The sequence below is a fragment of the Danio rerio genome, chromosome 22 (genome assembly GCF_052040795.2).
Source record: "Danio rerio strain M-AB ecotype USA chromosome 22, GRCz13ab, whole genome shotgun sequence".
NCBI lineage: Eukaryota > Metazoa > Chordata > Actinopteri > Cypriniformes > Danionidae > Danio > Danio rerio.
This window is the reverse complement of record NC_141042.1, coordinates 32,907,501-32,928,187: the sequence shown is the minus strand read 5'-3', so window position 1 is coordinate 32,928,187 and position 20,687 is coordinate 32,907,501. Positions and strand designations below refer to the sequence as shown.

The 20,687-nt window shown below is 39.0% G+C and overlaps 1 protein-coding gene across 37 annotated transcripts in view; it reads right to left on the bottom strand.

Annotated features, from left to right (window-relative positions):
- add3a (adducin 3 (gamma) a) overlaps positions 1 to 20,687 on the bottom strand; it is a 213,164-nt gene that overhangs the window by 152,011 nt on the left and 40,466 nt on the right. For 2 of the 37 annotated variants that reach the window (XM_087302837.1, XM_087302844.1), the window contains exon 1: positions 13,382 to 13,648. The exons of 31 other annotated variants lie outside the window; for them this stretch is intronic. The gene's annotated coding sequence lies outside the window, so the exon portion shown is untranslated. Of the gene's footprint in view, positions 1 to 13,381; positions 13,686 to 20,687 lie in introns of those variants that run through there. 4 more of the 37 variants (XM_087302879.1, XM_087302864.1, XM_087302871.1 and 1 more) reach the window with 4 other exon arrangements.

Below are 20,687 nucleotides of genomic sequence, written 5' to 3'. Positions count from 1 at the left end.
CCTAAATGAATAGGGGAATTAGGGCTGTGTGATATGGGCAAAAGAAACCATTTTTCTTGAACAACATTATGATTTCGGTTTTAATTACGATTTCGACTCACACAGATGTTTTACAGTATGAATCTGAAACCTACTTCAGTGCATTCCAGGCGCACCTCAGATCAACACAGAACACCCAAACATCCAGTGGATTCAAATTTTCTCCATAAATAACTTATATCAGAGATGCAGCAATGTTCTGTTAGTTTGTCATTACAAATTTATCTCCCACACCACACATTGATGTACCTCAACAGTCCTCCTGAACTTATCATCCCTGTTTAGGCTATTTGTCATTAAGCTCAGGCTCATGTTCTCGCGCTCTGTTTAGGCTCGCTGCACTATGATTGGTTCAAACAGCATACTACAGAAGAAGTATCAGTCAGGACTGGAGCATGCAAAAAAGGTGCTGTATGACGAATTATAAATCGTACATGTTCAAATCGCGAGATAAAAACACTGGAGGAACAGAAACAAAAGCCCTATTCAAACAGTGATACCGGTAAATTTCCAGAACGACTTTACTGGTAAATTAAAAAAAGCATTGTTCACACAGGCAAGGACGTTACAGAATTTTTCCGGAAAAAACTATCCACACATGCATTCCAAAATACTGGTATTCTGACATCAACCAGAAATGACCTCTTAATGGCTGCGCTTGTATTGTAAACATTTGACTACATTACAAACAGTACTTACTGAGTTTAAAATGCAGCCAAAACCTTTACCAAAGACTGAAGGACGACATTGGATGAGCACAAAATGTTGCTATAATGAATTTGCACTAAGAACTCTAAACTGACGTTCATTCAATCATTCTTTTTCTTTTTGGCTTAGTCCCTTTATTAATCTGGGGTCACTACAGCGGAATAACCCTCCAACTTATCCAGCATATGTTTTTACACAGCGGATGCCCTTTCAGCCGCAACCCATCACTGGGAAACCCCTACACACTCATTCGCACACATACATACACTATGGATGATTTAGCCTACCCAATTCAACTGTACCCCATGTCTTTGGACTTGTAGGGGAAACCGGAGCTCTAAAATGACATACAATATGAAATACTGATGTTAAATTCTCTGCAGATACTACTGGTACTGCTAATGCTAAGATAATGCTAAGAAATCTAGTCATTTTAATGGGACCCATACAATCAGCTATTTATACAAAGATTTGTTGTCCATTTAAAAAAAAAAAATCTAACAATTCATTTTTCCTGTAAATAAGATGTTTAAGAAGTATACTTCCTAAAGTAAAACCACTTTGTTTTATTCACACTAAACTTCAGGATAGACAGGAACCTGCAAACAGCTCTGTTTAAAGTTCTTGAAACATGACTAAAGACCACCGTTACTTACAGAGAGACGGTAAGAGCTGAAGAGACCTCCGTCAAAGAGGTTGTTGAGGGGAATAACCCATCCAATCGACTCTGTCTAGAGCCCTCGGGGAGTTCCGCAGCATGTGATAACCATCTTTATAGTCTGTACCAACACATCTGTCTAAACACTGCTAAGGTCAGCCACACGGTGGGTAGCAAAGGCGGCAAATCTGTACCTTATTTCAGTTGCTATGTCAGATAATACTACACTCTTAAAGTCGGCATGAAACTGAAGCTACGTTTGTCCTTTCTTCCCCTATTGTGATGTACAACTGATTAAAAAGGTTTCTGAAAAAATGTAAGGTCGGTGCATGGTTTAATTCTTAGGGAACTGATTGGATTGTAGGAAGATAAACGTTGATGAGGGAAAATGGAGGAAGATTTGAATGACAGTTTGCACTCAGCTGTGGAGGATTTTTCTGTCCACCTGAATCACCGTCAACATTGTCTGCAGAAGATGAATGTTTTCAGATGTCGGATGGTAAACAAGGAGCTACATTTTACAGATAAAATCATATCATATTTGTTCAAACCACTGCCTTCAGAAGGCAGGGCAGAAAAAGATACCCGCACTGATAGCTCCACCCTAAAGTATTGATAGCCTCGCCCTAAAGGCATTCCATCATGTGACCAAAAGTGAAAAGACATTACGAGGGGGGGGGGGAAGTTTATGGTATTTGATTAAAGATTATGATGGCAAAACTATTTTTTACAAAAGTGCACCGATAAACATTTATAACAAGCAATATAATAATAATAATAATAATAATAATAATAATAATTCCTTACATTTATATACCGCTTTTATGGGCACTCAAATCACTTTACACGATGAGTGGGGGATCTCCTCATCCACCACCAGTGTGCAGCATCCACCTGGATGACGCGACGGCAGCCATTTTTGCGCCAGACAGCACACCACACACCAGCTGATTGGTAAAGAGGAGACAGAGATGAAGTCAATTGGAATATGGGGAGGGTTAGGAAACCATGATGGACAGAGGCCAGTGGGCAGATTTGGCCAGGATGCCGGGGTTAAACCCCTACTCTTTTTCGAAGGACATCCTGGGATTTTTAACGGCCACAGAGAGTCGGGACCTCGGTTTAACATCTCATCCGAAAGACGGCGCTCACTGAGCAGTATAGCGTCCCCGTCACTATTCTGGGGCATTAGGACCCACACAGACTGCAGGTTGAGTATACATCTAAAAATAAGAATATATTTTGATTTCATGCTGACATGAAAGGGCATAACATACCTGTGAAACAAGCATGCTGATTGGTCAAATTCATGCCATACAAAACATAGGTATAGCATTTTTTTAAGTGACAGAAAGTGGTTTCAGCAGAGTTTTTTCACACCTCTACTTTGGAAAAAGTCAGGTGTGTCCAGCTCTGTTTAGGGGGGAGTGTCGTAGGAGGGAAAGGGGGAAGGTCCGAAAACATTTGCATAAAAATAAGTGTCGGTTTGGGCACGCGCTGACTTTCACAGAGGAAAAACAAACACACATACGCAGAGGAGAAAGACAGTCACTTTGTGTTTAAATGGACATCAGTAATTGAATTAATTTACAAATTATTAAATGGTGGACTTTAACTGCAGTTTGGCTCTTCCATTCAGGAATTTTTTTATTTAATATTTGATTTGAGGAGCTGCTGGAAGCGTGTATTTTTCATGCAATGTTTGTTACCGCATGACGAATGAGAGTAAAAAACCCTCTGCATTTCTCTGTAACTTAGATGCACTCGGAATGTAGCACCAGAAAGCCGTGTGTGTTATTTCTGTCACAAAATGTGCCGAAAATCCTCCACGACGATGCTTGTATGTTTACACTCAGAGAGCAGCATTTACAGCAGATTTCACTCCATAATATTGTAGTGATATTAACGTACGGTAAGATTTATTAACTTAGAAATGATTTGACTAAGGTCGGTCTTTAAACACTGAAAGAATACTGCTGATGATACGAACTAACTTTGCCTCCTTGATCAGTTACTTACCAAGTGTAACTTTAAAGACCACACTGTGTAGACAACATCAGGATGGAACATAGACAGCAAAACATTACGTTCAGGCCCTTAATCTTATTAGGAACACACTACTGGCTGAGATTCCTTCATGTGCAATCAAACTTCCTCAAATGATTCAGACTTTAGATATTCAATGACTTCAGAATAGCCCATACTACATCTTTATCTTCGCACTGACAGCTTCCAGTTACAACTTGTATCAATACAGAGCAACCACCGATTCTGCACCCTTTTACTTATAGTCAATCATACAGCTCTACATCCGCTCCAGAAGTGAGAGTTGCTTCATAGTACCACCACAAAAATGTACATGATCTCTTCCTGAACATTCATGCTTGATATTCTTTGGTTGTGAAATGATCTTCCCTGCCTTTTCTAGATCATACAGAATATTCAACAGACAGATGAAAACTTATCTCTTCCATTAGGGCCGGGGGATAAATAGAAATGAAATCATAACTATGATTAGGCAAAATCTTAAGTCATGCACATTTGCATGGTTCTGTGATCAGTAGTAAATCTCTGAAGACCAAAGCTCCAAATACACACCTACAGGCTGATTTATACTTCTGCGTTGAGTGACTGCCGTGACCCACGGCCCTAGCCTTAAGCCTGGTTTATACTTCTGCGTCAAGTGACCGGCGTAACCCACAGCGCATGCAACACGCGCAGCTGTGCATTTATACTTCTGCGCGCTGTCTCTGTTGGTCTGCATTAACACTTCCAAAACGCTAGTTGGCAGTGAGGTGTAAATGTTCCTCTGTGTCGAGTTTTTTCGCTGCTGTTTTGTTTTCCTGAACACTTCCGGGATGTACAAGTGGCTCAAACTCGCTCATTTTGAGGCAGGACCCGGCGGACGTGCAATAACTTTAACTATGAGGTAAACACAAAACAAAACTGTCCATCCGGAGCTCCTTCACAGAACTCCACACTTGTAAACAATCGCTCCATCAGGCTGGCACCATTCACGCGGCTCTCGGTCCCGCCCAAACTCGTCAGCGATACCAAGCTGACCAATCACAGAGCTTACGTTACACGTCATTGCGACGTGTAGTTACATTTTTTAAAAGGTGCACGTCAGCGACGCCGAATGCCATACATTTATACTTTTTTAGACTATTTGTTGTGTGGCTCTGCAATACAGTAACACTTTCGAAACGCTAGCTGGCAGTGAGGATTTCATGTTCCTCTGTGTTGAGTTTCTTCACTGGTGTTTTGTTTTTTTCTGAACGCTACCAAGTAACTGTACAAGTAACTGAAACTCGCTCTTTATGATGTGGGAACCACTAGACGTGAACTTTAGTCATTAGGTAAACACAAAACAAAACTATCCACCTGGAGCTTCTTTATGGGACTCGACACATGTAAACACTCGCTCTAATGGGTTTGCACGATTCACAGTCCCGCCCACACTCATCAGACTCAGCGATACGCATCGTTGCAACGTGTAGATACATTTTTGGAGAGGTGCACGTCTGCCACGACGAGGGCTATGCAACCGCGCGAAGGCTGTGCCAGAGCACGCACGCTTGAGGCAGAAGTATAAATCTTCCTTAAGAAGAAACCCAGGAAATCAGTGTAACATTTCATTATAAACAGAAGATTAAACTGCTTTCGATTATTAAACCACACAACTACTGAATCGCTACACAGAAGAATTTATTTCAAACACTCGACTGTTATGATATGAAGTTATGAAGTGCGTTTGGAGTAAAAACATGTAATTAAATGTCATTGATTGTAAAATCATCTTTGATTATGAACGTGATTTGGCTAACTTGTCAGTGAACTATGACTTGAAATTTACATGGACCGGCTTTGCTGACAAAATGCACATGAAAAGTGCCCTTGATTAATTGCCCAGCCTTATCTTCTAATGGCACAAGAAAATCCTTTTTCTGTATTGAATGACATCTGAAACTTTGTAGTACGAGCACTTCTTTTTATTTGCCTGACTTGTACTCCTCAGTTGTGCATCACTTTGAATAAAAAAAAAAAACACCTGCATAATTACTAAATCTAACACTTTAAATATTTACAGAACCATTCTGAACTACACTCTTAACAATAAAGGTTCCAAAACAGCTTTTCACAGCAATATCATAGAAGAAACATTTTGGGATAGCTTTGGGATCGAGTTTCTAACGGACCAAAACGTCACGTGCGAGTTAACTCATTGGTCAGAGTGAAAAGTAAAGTTTTGAAAGATGACGACACCAATTATAAATCAGAGGTAAGACTTTCTTATACATAGTTTAGTCCATTTATCTAATGGATAAGCAGCTCTAATTACTAGTTCAGCAAGCTTCACTTTCATATTTGGCATGAAACGTACATCTATGATAGGAATGATGACATCCTGTCCTACTCGTTATTCTCTCTTCATATAGCCATATATGCCTATTACATATCCATAATACACTGTGATATAGCCTAGTTCACATTGCTTTCTTACTACAATTGATCTGCTTTAAAGTTTGTTTCAATCAAGCCGAGACCACCTCATTCATGCAATCTCAGATTGATTGTTTTGCCGCGGACCAGAGCGTGATTGCTGGTTTCACATATGCCAAACAAACCACGCTAACAAAGGAAATACGCCGGGTTCCAAAAAAATGTGTGAAAGCACATTTTAGGAAAATAAATCTTTTATTATTGCAATGCAGAATTTGTGGAGTGTTAAAGGGCACCTAGGTTAACCCTTTTTTCAGATTTAATATAAGTGTTTTGCGTCTCTAGAATGTGTATGTAAAGTTTCAGCTCAAAACACCTATCAGATTTTTCATTGTACCTTTTACTAGATCTTATTTTATACATTTTACCACCAGGGGGTTGTTTTGTCGTACTGCGCCTTTAAGGCGAGTCCTCCCCCCTGTTTCTATGTGTCTTTCTGCATGCTCTTGTTGACATGATTATACACGTGACTACCAGGACATGTTAATCAGCTGTCAATCAATTCAGTGGGCGGGGGGGGGGAAACACTCCTACGTTAAGTTGTGGTTGGTCTGAAAACTGCTCCAATTGGTCCACCGTTTTTATGTTGTTAAATTGAAAAAAAAAAGGACTGAGTGTGTTAATATCACCCCAATCTGATGGTCTATACAGTATATCTACACACATGTCTGTCCAAACAGTTTGAAAAGTAGATTTTACATCATAGGTTGCTTTTAAAGTAACCATTAGTGCCAATTAAGATTTTTTATATTTTTTTTGAAACTGCCCCTTTTAGGCTTTGATCCAAAATGTGCCTTTTTTTAAGGCCGTAGCTTTAAATTAAAAAGAGATTGTGCCCCCAGCCCCCTTTTTAAAACAGGGCGGAGCTATAAACCCCTATGTGTCAGCATAGTGGCAGATTCAATGCCGTCTATGCAATAAGGTCAAGACTGTCACAAATGGGTGGGGCTTTTCCCCTCTTATGACATGTACAAAGGGAGAATGTCAATCAGTGTTTCTACAGACCGTTCTTATGAAGTCTGATTATACAAAAATTGAATGAATACATTTTTATTGTTAGAGGCTGGCAATATTCACACACTGTTGCCACACAACTCCTTATGAAAGTGATTTTTGCATTCTGTGGAATGTTAAAGCAACCATCACCGCCAATAAAGACTCATTATTTAGAAAGAACCCCGAACGGAAATATTCCATGGATGTTTTGGTTCTTCATGGAACCATCAATACCACAAAGAAACCTTTATTTTTAAGACTCCACATAGTCTACTTACACACTTAGAAACCAACTGAATCTACAATGCAGTGTTCCCAAACCACCACATGCAGATAATACAGTCACGCTCCATTCACCGTGTCGATAGAGTTCAGGGTCACTTAGATAACATCGGTACTTACATAATTACATCTGGTCCGTGTTGTCCTACAGACAGCTGGTGGGCCCTGAAGCGAGGTGATTTCTACTCGCCCACTTATGCAAGCATGCTAGCCGCATTTCTAATGCGAATGTAACAATTAGCATCGGCTTTGACACATTTTACACCTATTTTGGCTGAGCAGCCCATTAAATTGTGCAGGGTTTTTTTCCGCAGACCAGCAAGCTCCAAGTTATTTTAAAAAGACTCAGGCCATGGCATTTGTGGGAAATGGGACACTTACGCAATTCTGGATTGTTAGTTTGATTCTGTCAAATGGATCTGAAATTCAGACTGGCTTGTTTTTGTCACTCTGAGCATTATGGGGCTTACGAGAGGCCTATGCTGAGATGTTGTGATGTACTTTGGAAGCACACACCATCATTACGTTCATTTCAATCACAGATGTTCTTCATTTACTGGCTGGTTGATGCTTTTTGAGCACTGACTGATTCTGATTCGAGTTTCTCATGAATTATGAACAATACTAGTATACTTGTCTGGGAAATAAAAGAGGTGTACATGTGATACTGCCCGTCTGTGGTTCTCAGACAGGATCTGAGTGATCAAAGAGCTGAGAGGAAGTCTACTTTGAACGGCTGACAAAGTAAATTTGACAGAATAACGGGCAGACGAGCGTTCGCTAAACTATCTCAGCGTGTGAGTACCACAGGGCTCTCTCTATGCCGCAACAGATGGCGCTCAGGAATCCCTTCAATAAATGATAAATCCCCCTCAAAAAAATGTGGTGAATGACAAACCCTGAGAATATCAATGCAATTTTGTCAGCAGTAGTTAAGGTAGAACACTTTTAGGATGAATTCTAGTGCTTTTAAGGCACAATATGTACACTTTTTTTCCATTATTAATATCTAAAAACCACAAAAAGAGTGTTATGTACAGCATATTTGCTGACTTATGTACTTACATTAACCATAATGGTTTAAAGGGTACCTATTTTACCCTTTTTTCGTTATTTAGAGTAAGCCTTTTGTAGGGCTGCACGATTCTGGCAAAAAAGTCAATCACGATTTTTTTTTGCTTGAAAACAAGATCACGATTCTTTCTCACGATTCTGTAAATGTAAAATAAAGGTTAATATGATTAGCCTATTACTATTGTTAATTCTCAAACATATGCTAAAACAACAATAATATTATTAGGCCTGTGTGTAGGTCTACTGTTGCTTAAAGAGCCCATATTATACATGAAATAGGGTCATATCTTGGTTGTAAGGGTCTCCAACAACAGTTTAATATGCATGCAAGGTCAAAAAACACTTTCATGGTCTTATAATCTGCATTTATTTTTACCTAATTATCCCAGCGACTCCTGTATGAATCGTTCAGTGATTCATTTGTTCCCAAACCCCTCCTTAGCGCGAAGCTAATCTGCGCTGATTGGACCGATGACAGTCTGTTGCGATTGGTCGACTGCCTTCAGTCAGAGAGTGAAATGCCAAACAGCTAATCAGCAATATAAAAGTAATCACAGTTCATACACGCTCGATAGTGTAAGGCGTGGATTTTAGCTGCCAGTGGGTCAATGTAAATACAGACTATGGACTTGAAAATACAGACGACTGACTATTTTATTGAACAAAAACTCCAAAAACAGTTGAGGAGATCTCCTAGCTTCTCACTCTGCTCTTTTCACAGACACACACACACACACACACACACACACATACGCACTTAACCCTGCTCCGGACGACAACGCGCGCGCGCGCGCACGCACGCACGCACGCACGCACGCACGCACGCACGCACGCACGCACGCACGCACGCACGCACACACACACACACACACACACACACACACACACACACACACACACACACACACACACACACACACACACACACACACACACACACACACACACACACCTCCGGACGACAGCGCGCGCACGCACACACAGACACACACACTAACGTTACTCCCCGTCCACGGAGCTCCGTTAACGCAGCACGCGTCGCGTTTTTAACGTGACTTTGCACGCGATAAGAGAATATAGCCAGTTAACCTGATACAGTACACGCGGTTACAAGTAACAAATCACAACTAAATACATTTGCAAGCTAGAGTCAACGAGGCAACTTTAATCGCACGTACTTACACTTGAGAAATGGAGGAAGAAACCCATCCTGACGTCTATCAGTAAGTTACTGATCCTTCCTTTAACAAACGCTGATGAAGTATTCTTTGTAGCATGTAGCTTCCAGAAGTTTCCAACTGCTTGGCTATAATGCTGAGGTTTCATCTTTGGGTAGAGACTCAATATATCCATCTGCAGTGTGACTTCAATCGAACGGCATGTTTGTGTGTGTGTGTGTGTGTGTTTGTGGGTGGGTGTGTGTGTGTGTGTGTCTCGGTTTCTGCGTCAGAGGGCGGGGCCTCAGGTTTGAAATCTCCCGGGTTTGCGCGTGCACGTGAATAACTTGGTTTCGTTCGTACGTCATGGCGAAACACCTAATGAATCCGTATCAAGGCGACTCGTTTGAAGCACTATGAGTCGACTCTTTTTTAGATGAATCAACCGTTTTTAACACTGTACACTAACAGATTTAAGCCTTAGCTGGATACTCCACTTCACTTAGAGCTGTGTTACACACTACATGGAGGGGAATTTTCAAAAACCCATAATATGGGCTCTTTAAAATGCTTAAAATTAGACCATTTGTTTTCACTGGTCAAATTTGAATTTTGTCATTATCAGACTCCTTTTTGCATTATATTCAACATTATATATTATTACATTATATATAACTTGCCTTGCCATTATATATAGGCTAGGGTTGTCATACAGACACAGTAAACATTTATTTTCATGTACAACACTTTGTGTTCGCTATGAAAGAAAAAAACATATCAAATGTTTGTCGTAATCGTAACTCTAAAATACGATATGATCATTTAAACGATGTGCGCACAGGTTTCACTTTCACTTCCGAGTGCGGCTCATGGCTGCCGTCACTGTGAGAAAAAAAAAACACACACATGCAAATCAAGACACGGCCCTCAAACGATCGCTCTGTGCAACAAACTGAACGTTATTTACAACTTCATTACCTGTTATCCACAGCCTATGCAGCTTCTGTTCACTAAAGTAGGCTTCATAGACGGGCACTCGGCAATGTTGCCAGATTGGGCGGTAAAAAATGATATAGGCAGGTATTGTAAAAGTGGGCAGTTTTGTAACGGCATACCGGCCAGCCCCGGTCTCTACTTATAAAGCTGATATGATCCCCCAAAGAGGTGCCATAGCCCCGTTCTCCACATACAAACGCTTACAAGAGTTGTGATCTCCCAATGAAACTACAGATTGTTGGGCGGTGCTTTTTAGTTTTTAGCGGGTTTTAGGCTGGAAACAGTCAGCTACATCTGGCAGCACTGGTTCTCAGAAGTAAACAAACAGCTGGCGGTCAGCTCACACGTGATTTCGCGGTATACATCATAACATGAAGACAGATATGACATTTTTGGGTGAATTATACCTTATAAATACATTATGTGACACTTTTAATGCCATTTGAAGGTGCCAATGTTGCTGTGAAGATTTGTGCGACTGCCTTGCTTCTCTTCTGACATTGAAAATATAATTGGCTGAATTGTAGAAAAGCTGAATTAAAATCGTGTGTATGGTCGGATCAAGATCGTGATCTTTTTTCGATTAATTGTGCAGCCCTAAACTTTGGTGTCTCCAGAAATTCTCTGTCAAGTTTCAGCTCCCAAAACAGCTCAAAAGACCTTTCAAAACATTGGAATTTTCTGCTCTGAACACAATGCTGCTGTTTTTGTCACCTGTGCCTTTAAATGCTAGTTCTTCCCGCCCACTGTTTTCATGTGCCTATCAGAGTGTGCCTCAATTTCCAGCTGCGTCAGATAAACAGCACAGTGACAGTTGTGAAGGAAGCAGATCTCAAGTAACGTTTGTGAGAAATACTACAGTAAGACCTTTCCCAATGATTATTTGATGTATTTGTTGTGGAGTTATTTCAAGCTCTTCTGCAACAATGAGTCACACATAATGGCGTTACAAAGTTTACGCACTTTGCACTGTTTTTGCACAGCAAATGTGACAGAATACTCTTTTAATATCCACTGCTGTATGAATATCCGTTAATGTACAAAATAAAGCAGATTTAACATCCACAAATGAGACATTACAATAAATAAATAAATATATAAATATTAACTGGTTTACATTTTTTGTCCTGAATTAACATGTTAGTTAACGTACTGTTTAGCTTTGTTGCTACCATGTTTGACACATTGTTTAACATTGTTGCTAGGGCTGTGCGATTTGGGGAAAATATGTAATTGCAAATTTTTTAACATATTGTGATTTTGATTAGCGTTTTAATTTTGTAGTTAAGCTTCAGCTCAATAATCTGTATAGTTTCTTACTGCTAAAATGCAGTGAGTGTTAGATTAAAAAAAGGAACTGAAAAGATGTAAGCTTACTTAGACTTTTATTCAAATTTGTTTAGAAGTATTCAGAAATTAAACCATAATTTTTCTCTAGAGCAAACAGTATTGAGTTATGGTGTTAGTTATCTCCTGGTGTCTTCGTGAAGTTTTTTCATATGGTGTAACAGCTGCAAAGAACTCTGAAATTGTACTTTGCTGTTGCTAGCTACTATATTGAGTGTCACAGGCAATAGTTTTAGTTGACTTTTTAGCAAGACACACCTCATATAGCCGCACATGGGGCTTTTTTAGGTGCTGGTTGTTGTATTTCCTCGTTTCAATTCTGCGACAGCTATTACAAATTATCTTGTTTTGTTTGGCATCTGTGACTTTGAAAGCAAGATATTCCCATATTAGCGACATGCTGTTTTTCTTTAATATTAATTAATCTGTTAATGCTTCTGAAGCAGCAGACGCCATCATCCCAATTGTCCGTGCTTTCCTTGTTTGTTTTATTGTGGCCGTTCAGCATAGTTTGGTTGCGCATCTTTGATTGGGCAAAATGAAAGTGTGCTCACTCAATTGGCTAGAAAAACTGTCACACACAGACGGCAGTCACACATTTGCTCTGGGTGGGGGGAAAATTATATAATCTATATATATCTCATATTGCAGCCTCTTGCGATTAGCTAATCGCAATGTTTTAAATCACGTTTGCGATTCGATTTTGATTAAGCCCTTATTAAGCCCTTATTGTTGCTATCATGTATTAGCATGGTTAACATACTGTTTAATATGTTGCTAGCATGTTTTATAGTTAACGCACTGTTTCGCATATGTTGCTAGCATATAGCTATGAATGTGTTGATTACATTCTCAGTATTACTTAAATTATATTGTTAAATAATAAATAAGTAAATACATAAATATTGACTGGTTTACATTGTTATATTTTTATTGTTGTCCTGAATTAACACGTTAGTTAGCACACTTTAGCATTGTAACCCCAATGTTTTAAGCATGGTTAACATACTGTTTAACATTCTTGCTAGCTTGTTTTTAGCATGATTAACTGTTTAGCTTTGTTGCAAGCATGTTTTAGCATGGTTGACACGGTTTAACATTATTGCTACCATGTTTTAGCATGGTTAAGGCACTATTTAATATGTTGTTAACATATAGCTATGAATGTGTTACTTTCTCAGAATTACTCAGTTTATGTTTCCAAACGATTTTCTGACAGGAAAACTCTCATTTCCTTATAAGTTAATAAGGAAATAAGTTAATACATAAATAATATGTATTAACAGGGTAACATACAGTTTAACATTGTTGCTAGCGTGCTTTAGTATGGTTAACACACTGTATAACATTGCTGCTAGCATGTTTTTAGCAAAGTTAACGCACTGTTAAGCATGTTGCTTGCATGTCTTAACATGGTTAACACGGCTTAACATTGTTGCTAGCATGTTTTTAGCATAGTTAACACATTGTTTAGCATGTTGCTAGCATATAGCAATAAATGTCTTGTTTACATTCACAGTTATACTTTGTTTGTATGTTTCCAAATGATATTAATGACAGGAAAACTCTCATTTCCTCAAAATAAATAAGTAAATATATAAATATTGACATTTATATTTACCAGTGCACTTTGTTTCCTGACAGTGCTTTCCAAACCAGGTCTAATGGTCCAGCGCAGACACAATAAAACACTGCCGGTGCACCAGAGAGGAAAACCTGCCTTTAACCCGCCTGACGGTTATCTGCTGTAGTGACTCAGAGTCCTCTGGGAACGCGCGGCTCAATGTTGATGAGGAACTCTGTGTGTAGGGAACGTAGCCAAAGCACAAACACACACAAACACCCAACGAAGATACAAGGTCACTGCAATCTCACAGCTGGTGCAGATGGGCTAGCAACCTCTCGCTTCAATGAGAGGATGGGATGTTTTAAACAAACAGCATGTGGTTTATGTAAAATGGCCCGTCACTGCATCAAAGGGTGTTTCCTAACTTGTAATACAGCTTAAATAACTGATTTATCTTACGAGTTTTTGAAGTTCTGATCAAATACAGACCCACTTCAAAGATAGGGTGTTGTGAAATCCATTTTATTTTTTCCCCAAATATTTTTTTCTGAACTCTGTTTGATTTCTGTTTTAATTTATTTGGACTCATCAGTTTAATGATTAATGTGCTAAATGAATTTACAAACCATTTGAATCATGAAACTAAAGCAATTTGACAGTATTTTAATTGAAAGTTTCAGAATAAACATGCATTGGTATGTAGGGTGGGCGAGGCAGTGGCGCAGTAGGTAGTGCTTTCGCCTCACAGCAAGAAGGTCGCTGAGTCGCTGGTTCGAACCTCGGCTCAGTTGGCGTTTCTGTGTGGAGTTTGCATGTTCTCCCTGCCTTCGCTCCGGTTTCCCGCACAGTCCAAAGACAGCTGAATTGGGTAGGCTAAATTGTCCGTAGTTTATGAGTGAATGTGTGTGTGGATGTTTCCCAGAGATGGGTTGCGGCTGGAAGGGCATCCGCTGCATAAAAACTTGCTGGATAAGCTGGCAGTTTATTCCGCTGTGATGACCCCGGATTAATAAAGGGACTAAGCCGACAAGAAAATGAATGAATGAATGAATGGTATGTAGGGTTAGGTGCCAAAATCCAGAGCAATTATAGCACCGGAACCTCTGTAACCCGTATGTACCGGACCGAATCAGCATATGAATTTCGGTGCCACTGGTGCTGCTAAAAGGACGTAAGAAGCATCAAGGGGTGCATCAGAGGCACAGATAGGTATGCGTTGTCACACCATCTCTAAACATTTATTTCTAAACAACTTTGAGGAATACGGTCAGGCGATGTCAGGTGTTTGTTCTTGTTGCTTAGGGAACGGACACAATCAACGCACACAGTAGAGCGCATTTGGTGAGCAGAATCGACTCTCTTCAGATCAACATGCATGATCGCGCTTTCAAATTTGCCTAAACTAGGCATTCTAAAGCATATTTTACAGCAAGGTGAAGCAGATGCTTTACAAAAGTTACGTGTAAGGTGGAAAAATACCTTTTTCCATCTTTTTGATACCTTATAGGACCACAGACACATCTGTCGCAAAATCCAGAGTTTTTTTCTTTCCATTCAACATGCGGTATCAAATTCCATTGAAAGAGCACTTTTCCTCCAGTCTTTACTTAATGCTCGCATCAAATACCCGTTTGTCATGGGGGCATGAATGAAATTTTCCGGAATGAAAGTGACACTGCAGTTAAAGTCGAAAAATTTAAAATGAAACACCTGAAATTACATGAATCTCTGGAGGAAAAATGGATACCGTGCTGACACAATGACGTTACTCGATCTATGTACTATAACATGTACGATAGCATCATGAAAAGAACATTCAAAAAGCAACTCATGTAAACACCTTGATCATATTATTGTCTTATTCAGATTAAAGCAAATCATTAGATTACTGATAACCATGTAAACATAGTCACAAGCCCCAGCCTAGAAAAAAGGAGTATTTTGATGACATAACAGGTTAGTAGTAAGCTAATGTAATTTCATAATGCAAATCTTACATTCCTGCTAACCAACAAATGATCAAAGGAAATATATTAATGAAATTCAAATATATAAAAATATGAATTGATGTTTACTTTAAACTTTGATTATATTGGTCTATCAAAATAACTTTTTTAAAGATTTTGTCAAATAAAAGATTTTTCTAGAGTCATCCACCATAATATTGTGGCTAAAACGTATTGGTTCAGGCACTGTTTTGGCACCGGTACCGTTTTAAAAGTATGGATTTACCACCGGTATCGAAATTACCCCAAATGATACCCAACCCTATTGGTATGATTTTGAAATGCTTCAATACAGAATATTATTAACGTGTTTGTAATGCTACTTGCTACAGTACATTGTAAGCAGTGTTTGAATTATACATTGACGATCAGGAGTCAGCTTTTTTGGTAGTAGCTTGGTAAAACTAAACTCCTCACTGAAGTGAGTAGTTTCTGAAGTGAGTAGTGACTTAAGTAAACCAAAATCATGAATATATTTAATTACATCTAATTTATTAATAAAACATGTTTTCAGTGTTTTAAGGGATATTTAGTGACAATTTTATAAGTTATTGTAGGTTAAACTATCTAAATTATGCCTATAATGTTTCTTTCTTTTTCAGCATGCAGAAATAAACATCTTGTGGTATGTGAATACTTAAGATGTCTATCAGTGCTCTAGAACTGCCGATTTCAGACTGTTATGAATGCTATTTTTTCTTTGGGGGGGACAAACCTCCTATATTTTGCACCCTTAATTGTAAGAATTAACTTTTGCTTTTTGTGTTTTTGACTTCATTTCTTGTGTTTCGCGTCCAGTCAATTCAGTGTTTTGTGGTACCACTCAGCTTTGAATTTAGTATTTAGAGACACATTTTTCAGTTTAAGCCTTTATAGAAGGTGCCTTCGACATGATGGTTTCAACTTAACCAATGTTTAGAAATTTCATGTAACTTCATGTCTTGCTAATATAATGTAACATTCAAGCAAAAAATTCATACGAATTAGCCACAAAATCAAAAAGTTACAAATTGCTAGTGTTGGTAAATCATAGGGTCCTACAAAGAATAAATAATTGCTAATTTGTTAGCATAAATTGGCATGTTGCTGGTATTCTTCTAACCAGTTCTAGCACTATGAAGACTAAACTAACAATGCTAGCATGCTTCTAAGATGTTTTAATATCTGTTAATGCTTAAGCTAACATTTTAGTATGAATTTACATGTTGCTACTAGTGTTTTTTCATTCATTCATTCATTCATTCATCCTGCTTCAGCTTAGTCCCTTTATTTATCAGGGGTTGCTACAGTAGAATGAATCGCCACTAGTATGTTTTTCATTTTCAGTTGGATTGTCTTGATGATTTCAGAAGACTTCCACAACATTGTTGTTCACCAAGAGAACACAAGAAAAACAGATCACTGCATGAGGGTTTCGCATAACATGCGGGTGAGTAAACTAAACACTTTCATTTTTATCTCTTTAACTAAACTAGTTACTTTATACCTATTTATATGCTGGTATGATTCGCCGTACTGCTAATCTCACTGGTGATCTGGTCACACCCTCATGTAACATGATTTGTATCTTACGGACATGACTGTTGAGATGGGAGGGTTTCGGTTCATCGAGCACTGAAAGAGCAACCGATCTGATACACATAGATGTCCTGTGAGGCGTGATGATGACTGCACACACCCAAACACACAGATGGACGACGGGGGAAAACGGTTGTGACCTTTTCATGCACTGTCAGGCTCATTTTCCCTACCATTAACCTTTTGTTTTAGCTATGCAAATGAAGAAAAAATATGCCAGATGTCATCTTCAATCACTCTTGTTGATACTAAACTTGCTTTACAATCTAACCTTTCCTCCTATAACCCACTGACACCCACTGTGGGGTCAAAGTGTACTTCATTTTACTACGTGCTCGTGTTAGCGCACGATTTCTTTCCAACTGCAAAACAACAGCCTGGATAGGCAGTGCATTAAGCAAGTGTGTGCAATGAAGCAACTTGTTTACTCACGCTCATCTGAGTTTGAAAGCCGTACGGACAAAAAGTTTTTTTTTTTTTATGTATCTTGTGCACAACTTATGTTAACTGATGCTGCAGATTGGTATTTTAATTACCATTAAATATATATGTATATATATATATATATATATATATATATATATATATATATATATATATATATATATATATATATATATATATATATATATCAGGGGTGGCCAACCCTGTTCCTGGAGAGCCACCTTCCTGCAGATTTCAGTTGCAACCCATATCAAACACACCTGCCTGTAATTATCACATGGTGTTCAGGTCCTAATTAATTGGTTCAGGTGTGTTTGATATGGGTAGCAACTGAAATCTGCAGGAAGGTGGCTCTCCAGGAACAGGGTTGGCCACCCCTGATATACATGTATGTATGTCTGGGTAAAGAACGAAACTTTTTCCTTTTAAGCACAATATATATTATTTTAAGCAACATATAAAATATTTTGTAACAGTAAATATGTCAGGCTAAATCATAAATTATTTATTTCAAAAACAGTTTTGTTTTGTTTTTTTCTTTTACAATTTAAAACAGCATCTTTGGACATCTTTTGCTGAAGATGCTGTTGTCCTAAAAAACAAAACCAAAAAAGTAAATAAAAAAATCTTACACATACCATGGTGACTCGAGTTCGATTCCCAGCTCGAGGTCCTTTGCCAACCCTTCCCATCTCTTTCCTCCCAATACTTTCCTGTCTGTAACCTCAACTGTCGTATCTCAATTTAAGGTGAAAAACCCATTTAAAAAAATAATTAATTAATAAAAAAAATGTAAAAGATTCGCACACATACTTCTGTAACTAGGGTTGGGCGATGTCGACCAATTTGGCATCGTATGATGTCTAATGTGAAATATCGTGACGGACGATGGAATTGTCATGTAAAAATTAGGGGGCGGGGAAGGGGGGGTTGGGGGGGATGGGGTTTGATAGACTGCGTGCGAAGAGCATCTGTCTGAAGAGCGAGGAGGGATCTGGGGGTGAGAAGGGTGTGCGACTTATTTAAGGACCAGGAGGGAGACGCGCGATTTCTGGGAGATTTTTTCACTCATTAGCGGACATTATGAGTTCCGCAAATGCAAAGAGACTCCAGGAACTTCTGGGAGACTTGAGATGTCTGAATATCACGTTTAACAACTGTAGTGAGATGCGATCCAGCGGTCTAACCTTGATAAAGACGTGCACTAGAGGACATGACAGTGTATGGCTGTGTGTGTGTCAGCGGACAAGGGGCTGTTCAGAAATGCCATGTAAAACACGGTGTGGATGTGGATCATTTTCGTTCTAAAATGCCATTTTAACACTAAGACATATTAGTGTAAACAGGGCCTGAGTGTGTATTTTTCGCGAAATGGTTTGCAACGGGGGTGGGACGGAGGATCGGCGATGCCAGCTCAGCATTGTGTTATCTATTTGCCATCGGCGATGGATGATGGCATCGTCTATTGACCCAACCCTATTAGGACGGGATTGCAGCAAATTTTGACGGTTTTAAAACCTTGACTTTTTCAAACCACGGTATACCTTAAAAACTGTTGTTGTCACATGCCTATTACTTATAGGGAGGATCGGCTTTTTAGTATTAAATTAAATATGAAAAATACCAATACGGGATGATGGCTGGTTAAACAACCACACAAATTCATGTATTTTAGGAGTAGTTGATGAATTGACGTGTTGTAAATCCAGCAGCTATGATTTCTACCCTGGACCAGGTCCAATATGCAGTGGACAATGTACCAATAAGGTAAAGCACACACTACTGTGACGATTAGGTTTAGAGTAGGGAGAGGTGTACGCAATAGTCCATTACGTAATGGACCAGGTCCAGTACCTCATCAAGCTTTGTGCTGCAGCGAGGACCGTCTCGACTAAAATGGCGTCACCCATCATCAAGTAATATGATCATTATTAAGCGGTATAAACAACAAAATGCATGTTTTTACACATATTTAAGAATCTAAATATCAGATACTTTACAATATAATTAGGACGATTGTCAATATTTGCTGAAAAGGATGCCCACATATTTCTGACTGGTTTCAGGCCTATACAGTAGTCAGCATTTGAATTGGATCAATATCATTTATCAAAGTTGTCCAACAGAACTAATGTCTTAGGACAATTCTGATCAACTTTTTTGATCCACTTTAAATGTTGACTACTGTAGTCCTGTTAAAACATTGAATAGCCTTAAGAAAAATAGAAGTAAAATAACAACTAAAAACTCATTATGTTAATGAGCTTTAATGGGTTAAACACAGACAAATCAAGATAATCAAAGTCTTCATAATTACTAGAAGTTGAAGGTAAACTCTGGAGGATGCTGGTTTTGGACACCACCGTCCTAGCTTAAAATTGGCAAAATAAACAGAATGCAATGAACAGGGGTGTATCACTGATGGGAGAAAAGGGAAACCAGAGGCTTGGAATGAAGTCTGGGGGCTTGAAGTGAAGTCACATTACTTAGCCATAATGTGATTATGTCCACCAAGGGGGACTAACCCTCTCCTGGAGCTTGATTTAAGGGGGCAAGAATCCCTAGTTGGGCCACTGGTGACTGCAATAAAACAGGCTGCAACAAAACAAGCCAATTTCACCCATTTAAATTAAGACATATAAAAAAAAAAACAAAGGTTTTTACAATATATGATCAAATAGATGATTGTAGCACCATGGGTTCAGCTAAAAATCTTCTTCAATGTTTTACTGAAGGAGGAAAAACACCAACATTTTAGATGACCTGTGGGTGAAGAAATTAATAGGGCGGTTTTATTTTTGGGGTGAACTATCCCTTTATATTTGCAGTCAAATCTACTTGCTCTGTACACATAACAGATGACTGCACTCAAACATTGCCAATAGCTTATTATTATTCCCAAAATTAATCATATTTTACATTCATTCACTATTCAGACATACTGCAGATTCCAGAAAAGGTCTCCGTCAGAAGAAGGATGCTCTTGGCAAAATGCTACAAACAATAAAACCATCATAAACAAGCATCTCTTTTTGTCCTCCCTTGTTTACCTGACCCTCAAAGATGTGACAGATGTGACTTTGCTTGTCAGCTTGTTGTGAAATGTCACTCTTAGCTGATGATGCACAAGCACCACTTCTAAACACTGTATCTCTCCTGTCCCGTACTGTTCCCTTGAGGAAAACAGTCGTTTGCATTGCAGCAAGAATTGCTCTTGTCAGTTCTTTGAGGTTTGTGAGTGACACAGGCCATGGACCAGATCCATCCGGTGCGCCGTCATCATCGCAGAGACACGTCTTGTGACATCACAGGGTCACTTGCTTCCACTTCCT